This window comes from Salvelinus alpinus, chromosome 9, assembly GCF_045679555.1.
Source record: "Salvelinus alpinus chromosome 9, SLU_Salpinus.1, whole genome shotgun sequence".
In the NCBI taxonomy this organism is placed as follows: Eukaryota; Metazoa; Chordata; class Actinopteri; order Salmoniformes; family Salmonidae; genus Salvelinus; species Salvelinus alpinus.
The window spans coordinates 8,892,946-8,901,592 of NC_092094.1; the positions used below are offsets into that span (position 1 = coordinate 8,892,946).

The 8,647-nt window shown below is 42.3% G+C and overlaps 1 protein-coding gene across 1 annotated transcript in view; it reads right to left on the minus strand.

The window, feature by feature from the left end:
* LOC139584239 (G-protein coupled receptor 22-like) overlaps window positions 1-2,205 on the minus strand; it is a 20,404-nt gene extending 18,199 nt beyond the window's left edge. The window contains exon 1 of the mRNA XM_071415853.1: window positions 1,582-2,205. The gene's annotated coding sequence lies outside the window, so the exon portion shown is untranslated. The remainder of the gene's footprint in view (window positions 1-1,581) is intronic.
* Between the last annotated feature and the right edge of the window lie 6,442 nt (window positions 2,206-8,647).

Sequence of the window (8,647 nt, forward strand, 5' to 3'; positions counted from 1 at the left end):
CCAAAAGCCAAACACATTGTATTAGGCAAACACATTGTAGTATGCAAACACATTGCATTAGGCAAACACATTGCAGTATGCAAACACATTGCATTAGGCAAACACATTGCAGTATGCAAACACACTTGCAAAAAAAAACACATAGAAATTCAAAAACATCTTGGACCTTTTAGGAATTGTAGAGGGTTTGAGAGTGAATAAACTGTCAACTACATGCCAAAAACATTTTAGAAATGGGAGACTCTTACAGTGGGAGACTCTTACAGTGGGAGACTCTTACAGTGGGAGACTCTTACAGTGGGAGACTCTTACAGTGGGAGACTCTTACAGTGGGAGACTCTTACAGTGGGAGATTCTTACAGTGGGAGACTCTTACAGTGGGAGACTCTTACAGTGGGAGACTCTTACAGTGGGAGACTCATACAGTGGGAGACTCTTACAATGGGAGACTCATACAGTGGGAGACTCTTATTGTGGGAGACTCATACAGTGGGAGACTCTTACAGTGGGAGACTCTTACAGTGGGAGACTCTTACAGTGGGAGATTCTTACAGTGGGAGACTCTTACAGTGGGAGACTCTTACAGTGGGAGATTCTTACAGTGGGAGACTCTTACATTGGGAGACTCTTACAGTGGGAGACTCATACTGTGGGAGACTCTTACAGTGGGAGACTCCTACTGTGGGAGACTCTTACAGTGGGAGACTCTTACAGTGGGAGACTCATACTGTGGGAGACTCTTACAGTGGGAGACTCTTACAGTGGGAGACTCATACTGTGGGAGACTCTTACAGTGGGAGACTCTTACAGTGGGAGACTCTTACAGTGGGAGACCCATACAGTGGGAGACTCTTACAGTGGGAGATTCTTACAGTGGGAGACTCTTACAGTGGGATACTCTTACAGTGGGAGACTCTTATTGTGGGAGACTCATACAGTGGGAGACTCTTACAGTGGGAGACTCTTACTGTGGGAGACTCATACAGTGGGAGACTCTTACAGTGGGAGACTCTTACAATGGGAGACTCTTACAGTGGGAGACTCTTACAGTGGGAGACTCTTACAGTGGGAGACTCTTACAATGGGAGACTCTTACAGTGGGAGACTCTTACAGTGGGAGATTCTTACAGTGGGAGACTCTTACAATGGGAGATTCTTACAGTGGGAGACTCTTACAGTGGGAGACTCTTACAGTGGGAGACTCTTACAGTGGGAGACTCTTACAATGGCAGACTCATACTGTGGGAGACTCTTACAGTGGGAGACTCTTACAGTGGGAGACTCTTACAGTGGGAGACTCTTACAGTGGGAGACTCTTACAGTGGGAGACTCTTACAGTGGGAGACTCATACTGTGGGAGACTCTTACAATGGGAGACTCTTATTTATGTGTGTAATTCAATAATGTGTGTAGGCAATTCACAATTAAAACACCTGCTAGTTGCCAATATTTTCTTAGTGTTAGAGAGGTATTTGGTATCGAATTACCCAAGCTATCAAAAACACTTTCCTGCAACACACCTTAGATGGAACCGTTGACTAGTGCCCTGTCCCATCAAAACAGAAACAAAAGGTTACTCACCAGGCTGAGTAAACACACAGACGCTACTGAGCTGGTCCACTGCCCATACTGTCCCGTCTTGGTCCAGTACTGTAGTCTTGGTCCGGTACTGTAGTCTTGGTCCGGTACTGTAGTCTTGGTCCGGTACTATAGAAATCCTACATGCTCCAAAGCACCTGAGCTCTTAGATTCCAACAAATGACTTCTCCTCACTTCCAGGCTGGTGTAAACCCAGGATCAGAACGAGGTAGGTGTCCCATGCAGTAAGGGGTTTCTAAAAGACTGCTTTTCCTCTCGTCCCGTGTCTGTCTATCTCTCTTGACAACAGAGAAAAGAATAACCACAGAAAAAAATCCTGCTGCTTTATTTTCCTGTGATATCTCTTGTCTTCCTCCTCTCTTTATCTCTGTACACACGGTGTAGTGTGAACAAGCAGCTATCCACCTCATCAACTCTGTGGCATGAGCTCTCTCCAGCCTCACTGTGTGGAGTGGAGTAAAAACAGACGTGCTCCTAGTATCTCTCTCTCTCTCTCTCTCTCTCTCTCTCTCTCTCTCTCTCTCTCTCTCTCTCTCTCTCTCTCTCTCTCTCTCTCTCTCTCTCTCTGTCTCTGCTCCTCTCTCTCTGTCTCTGTCTCTCTGTCTCTCTCTCTCTCTCTCTCTCTCTCTCTCTCTGCTCCTCTCTCTCTGCACTGGTCCCCCCTCTCTCTATCTCTCTCTCCTTCTCCCCCCCCCCTCTCTATCCACTGCAGAGCTTTGCAGTGTTCCCCCTCCCCTGATCGTTCTTCTATAATAGGTTTAACCCTTTCCTGCCCGGAGGGGGAGCCGCTTCCTTTTGTTCTGGTCCCGTCCTTTCTCCTCTCAGAGCGGCCCTGACGTGCTCTGGGATGGGGTGGTCTTTTAAAAAGGCAGTTTGTACCGTTAGGTATCTACAAATCGAAATCTAATTGTATTCGTCACATGCTTCTTAAACAGCAGGTGTGGACTAACTGTGATTAAACAATGCAGATAGAAGGAAAATAAGAAATAATAGAAAAGTAAAATACGTAGTAATACATGTAATAATATATACACAATGAGTAAAGAGAACGTATATACAACCTATATACAAGTCGATGTGCAGGGGTACAAGGTAATTGAGGTAGATACAGTATGTAGATAGTAAACAGTGGGTGTGGACCATGTTAATTCCTTAGTAATGTGGACACGAGGAACTTGAAGCTCTCGACCCACTCCACTACAGCTCCATTGTTGTGGATGTGAGCTCGCTCGGCCCTCCGTTTCCTGAAGTCCACAATCAGCTCCTTTGTCTTGCTGACGTTGAGGGAGTGGTTGTTTTTAAGGGTGGCAGGTAGCCTAGCGCTTAGAGAGTTGGGCCGGTAAACGAAAATGTGCTGATTTGAATACACGAGCCGACAAGATGAAAAGAAATCTGTCAATGTGCCCTTGATGAAGGCACTTAACCCTCGTTTATTCCTGATGCACTGTACTACTATGGCTGGCACTGTAAAACTGACACATTTTACTGCACCTATCCTATGCATGTGACAATAAAAAATAGGGGGGGGGGGGCACCACACTGACCTCCTTCCTATAGGCTGCCTATTCGTCATCGGTGATCATTCCTACCACCGTCGTGTCGTCAGCAAACTTGATGAGTCGTGAGAGGCTAGACAGTCGTGGGTGAACAGGGAGTACTGTAGGGGACTTAGCATACACCCCTGAGGAGCCCTGTGTTGATGGTCAGCTTGAAAAAAAAATGTATTGCCTACCCTCATCGCCTAGGGACGTTCCGTCAGGAAGTCCAGGATCCAGTTGCAGATGGAGTTGTTCAGTCCCAGAGTCCTGAGCTTGGTGATGAACTTGGAGGGGACTATGATGTTTAATGCTGTAGTCAACGAACAGCATTCTTACATAGATTTGACTTTTGTGCAGGTGGGTAAGGGCAGTTTGGAGTGCAATAGAGATTGCGTCATCTGTGGATTTGTTGGGGCGGTATGCAAATTTAAATGGGATCGGGGTGTCTGGGATGATGGTGTTGAGGTGAGCCATGACCAGCCTTTCAAAGCACTTCATGGCAATAGAGTGCTTTGGCGTGATAGTCATTTAAATCAAATCAATCAAATCCCAAAAAATTCTCACAACATTTTGATGAAATGCTTACGATCCCTTAAAAGTAAGTAAAAAAAATTTGCTAAATAAACTAAAGGAAAATTTGTTACACAATAAAAGAACAATAACAAGACTATATACAAGGGGTACCGGTACCAAGTCAATGTGCAGGGATAGTAGTTGGAGTGTCTGTGTAGTATGTGTGAGTGTGTGAGTGTGTGGTTAGAGTCCAGTGAGTGTACATCGAGTCTGTTCAAGAGAGTCATTGCAAATAAGGGGGTCAATGCAAATTTAGGCAGGTAACCTTGGCATTCTTCGGCATGTGAACTATGGTGGTCTGCTTGAAACAACGGTCGGGGATAGGTTGAAAATGTCAGTGAAGACACCTGCCAGCTTGTCAGCACATGTTCTGAGTACGTGTTCTGAGTATGCGGCCTTGCGAATGTTAACCTGTTTAAAGGTCTTGTTCACATCGGTTACAGAGAGCGAGATCACACAGTCGTCTGGAACAGCTGGTGCTGTCATGCATGGTTCAGTGTTGCCTGCCTCGAAACTAACATACAAGGCATTTAGCTTGTCTGGTTGGCACATGTAGCTGGGCAGCTCGCTTGCGGGTTTTCCTTTGTAATCCATGATGGTTTGCAAGCCCTGCCACATCCATCGAACATCCACATGCTATGTTGTGTGAGAAAAATCTAAATTTGCCCTAGTCAAAAGTAGTGCACTATAAAGAAAATAGGGTGCTGTTTGGGAAGTATCCTTGGTAAACACTCAAAAGAGTGCCTTCTCAAACTTCAGAGGAGTTCAGAAGAGAATGTATTTAATATTTTATAGACATTAATATTGCAGCCTGCTGATCTTTTAGTCCTCAGACTCTGTTTGATATTTTCCACCATTTATTTCCCCCTCCTTGTGTGTATGTGTGTATGTGTGTGTGTGTGTGTGTGTGTGTGTGTGTGTGTGTGTGTGTGTGTGTGTGTGTGTGTGTGTGTGTGTGTGTGTGTGTGTGTGTGTGTGTGTGTGTGTGTGTGTGTGTGTGTGTGTGTGTGTGTGTGTGTGTGTGTGTGTTCCTACTTCGTGTTCATGTGTGTTCAACAAACTTTCCCCAGCCAGCCCTTATCAGATAACTTTGCAGCTGATTCTTTTGATTTTACTGATTCTACTGATTCTACTGATTCTATTGATTCTACAGATTCTACTGATTCTATTGATTCTACAGATTCTACTGATTCTATTGATTCTACTGTTTCTATTGATTCTACTGATTCTACTGATTATATTGATTCTACAGATTCGATTCTATTGATTCTACTGTTTCTATTGATTCTACTGATTCTACTGATTCTACTGATTATATTGATTCTGCTGATTCTATTGATTCTATTGATTCTACTGATTCTATTAATTCTACTGATTCTACGGATTCTATTAATTCTACTGATTCTATTGATTCTACTGATTCTATTGATTTTACTGATTCTACTGATTCTATTGATTCTATTGATTTTACTGATTCTACTGAGTCTATTGATTCTGCTGATTCTATTAATTCTACTGATTCTACTGATTCTACTGATTCTATTGATTCTACTGATTCTACTGATTCTACTGATTCTTCTGATTCTTCTGATTCTATTGATTCTACTGATTCTGCTGATTCTATTGATTCTACTGATTCTACTGATTCTATTGATTCTACCGATTCTATTGATTCTGCTGATTCTATTGATTCTACTGATTCTACTGATTCTATTGATTCTATTGATTCTACTGATTCTATTGATTCTACTGATTCTATTGATTCTATTGATTCTATTGATTCTATTGAGTCTATTGATTCTATTGATTCTGCTGATTCTATTGATTCTACTGATTCTACTGATTCTACTGAGTCCATTGATTCTATTGATTCTACTGAGTCTATTGATTCTACTGATTACTGATTCTACTGATTACTGATTCTACCGAGTCTATTGATTCTACTGAGTCTATTGATTCTACTGAGTCTATTGATTCTACTGATTACTGATTCTACTGATTACTGATTCTACTGAGTCTATTGATTATATTGATTCTACTGATTCTATTGATTCTACAGATTCTACTGATTCTATTGATTCTACTGTTTCTATTGATTCTACTGATTCTACTGATTCTTCTGATTCTATTGATTCTACTGATTCTTCTGATTCTATTGATTCTACTGATTCTATTGATTACTGATTCTACTGATTCTATTGATTCTACAGATTCTACTGATTACTGATTCTACTGAGTCTATTAATTATATTGATTCTACTGATTCTATTGATTCTACAGATTCTACTGATTCTATTGATTCTACTGATTCTTCTGATTCTATTGATTCTACTGATTCTATTGATTCTACTGATTCTATTGATTCTACTGATTCTATTGATTCTACTGATTCTACTGATTCTATTGATTACTGATTCTACTTCAGCGGCGGGTGCTTTCTTTCATATCCATGTTTTGCTGCACATCAAGAGATCTGCCTGAGCATCAGACCCATAGGCTTCTACAGAACCACTTTTATCTCACTGCTGCAGCACGCATACTGCACCACACACACACAAACACACACACACATACAAACACTCAAGTCGTACGCACGTACGTGTGTGTCTGATCTATTTAAATCCCTCGCCGCCCACTTCACACCAGAACCCCAGCAGAGTAGAACATCATGTCTGTGGAACTGTGGATTTGAGTTATAAAGGAGATCTCTTTAAGGGAAATAAGCTTTTACAGGCCGTTGGCCATATGTAATTTGCTATTGATGAAGTTGGGTAATATATACTATATATACAAAAGTTTGTGGACAGCCCTTCGAACTAGTGGATTCTGCTATTTCAGCCACACCTGTTGCTGACAGGTGCATAACATCGAGCACAAAGCCATACAATCTCCATCGACAAACATTGGCAGTGAATAGTCTTAATGAAGAGCTCAGTGACTTTCAATGTGGTACCGCCATAGGATGCCACCATTCCAACAAGTCAGTTAATCAAATTTCTGCCCTGCTAGAGCTGCCCCAGTCAACTGTATGTGCTGTTATTGTGAAGGGGAAACGTCTAGGAGCAACAATGGCTCAGCCACGAAGTCGTAGGCCACACAAGCTCACAGAACGGGACCACCGAGTGCTGAAACGAGTAAAAATCCTCTGTCTTTGGTTGCAACACTCACTACCAAGTTCCAAACAGCCACTGGAAGCAACATCAGCACAATAACTGTTCGTCGGGAGCTTCGTGAAATGGGTTTCCAGGGCCGAGCAGCCGCACACAAGCCTAACATCACCATGACCAATGCCAAGCGCCGGCTGGAGTGGTGTAAAGCTCGCCGCCATTGGACCCAGTGGAGACGTTCTCTGGAGTGATGAATCACGTTTCAACATCTGGCAGTCCAATGGACTAATTTGGGATGGCGGATGCCAGGAGAACGCTACCCACCCCTACGCATAGTGCCAACTGTAAAGCTTGGTGGAGGAGGAATAATGGTTCGGGCTACTCCCCTTAGTTCCAGTGAAGGGAAATCTTAACGCTACAGAATACAATGACATTATAGACAATTCTGTGCTTCCAACTTTGTGGCAAGTTTGGGGAAGGCACTTTCCTGTTTCAACATGCACAAAGCGAGGTCCATACAGAAATGGTTTGTCGAGGTCTGTGTGGAAGAACTTGGCTGGCTTGTACAGAGCCCTGACCTCAACCCCATCGAACACCTTAGGGATGAATTGGAACGCCGACTGCGAGCCAGACCTAATTGCCCAACATCATTGCCCGACCTCACTAATGCTCTTATGGCTGAATGCAAGCAAGTCTCCCCCGGCAATGTTCCGACATCTTGTGGAAAGCCTTCCCAGAAGAGTGGAGGCTGTGATGGCAGCAAAGGGGGGACCAACACCATATTAATGCCTTCCCAGAAGAGTGGAGGCTGTAATAGCAGCAAAGGGTGGACCATCTCCAAATTAATACCCATGATTTTGGAATGAGATGTTCGATGAGCAGGTGTCCACATACTTTTGGTAATGTAGTGTATATCATATATAATATTATATATACCTTACATGTGACCTGTGATAAGACTATGCAATTAATATGACAAAGTATAATATTATAATATTTACCTAACTCCGTAAAGATGATTTTACAATCTGCAACCAGAACTATTGTTGAGTTACAGGATAAAAACGATCAAAAAAGGTCTGACCATAGGATACTGAAAGCAAATAGATTGAATGTCTTTGTAAAATGAAGGATTCACATACATGACATTACGGCATTAATCATCTAAACATGATTAGAGAGGGAGAGAAAGAGATACGTCATAGCCTAAAAGGACCCAAGAGTCCCTGGGGAAGAGAGAGAAAGTGAGAGAGTGTATCCCACCACAGCAGGTCAGGAACAAAGAAGACAGAGACAATGAAGCTAAAACACTTTTAGAACATCTGACTGTTTTCAGAAAACATCTGAGTTGTTGACCAATAGAATACTGTTGAGTTAAAACTTCTTAAGACTAGGGGTTCCGCTTCGACAACATCCGCTGAAATGGCAGAATGCGAAATTCATATTATTTTTTATTTTTTTAACTTTCATACATTCATAAGTGCAATACACCAAATTAATGCTTAACTTCTTGTTAATCTAGCCATCGTGTCCGATTTCAAAAAGGCTTTACAGCGAAAGCACACCATTCGATTATGTTAGGTCAGCGCCTAGTCACAGAAAAACATACAGCCATTTTCCAGGAGTCACAAAAAGCAGAAATAGAGATAAAATGAATCACTAACCTTTGATGATCTTCATCAGATGGCACTCATAGGACTTCATGTTACACAATACATGTATGTTTTGTTCGATAAAGTTCATATTTATATCCAAAAATCTCAGTTTACAATGGCGCGTTATGTTCAGTAATGTTGTGCCTTCGAAAACATCCGGCAAATTTGCAGAGAG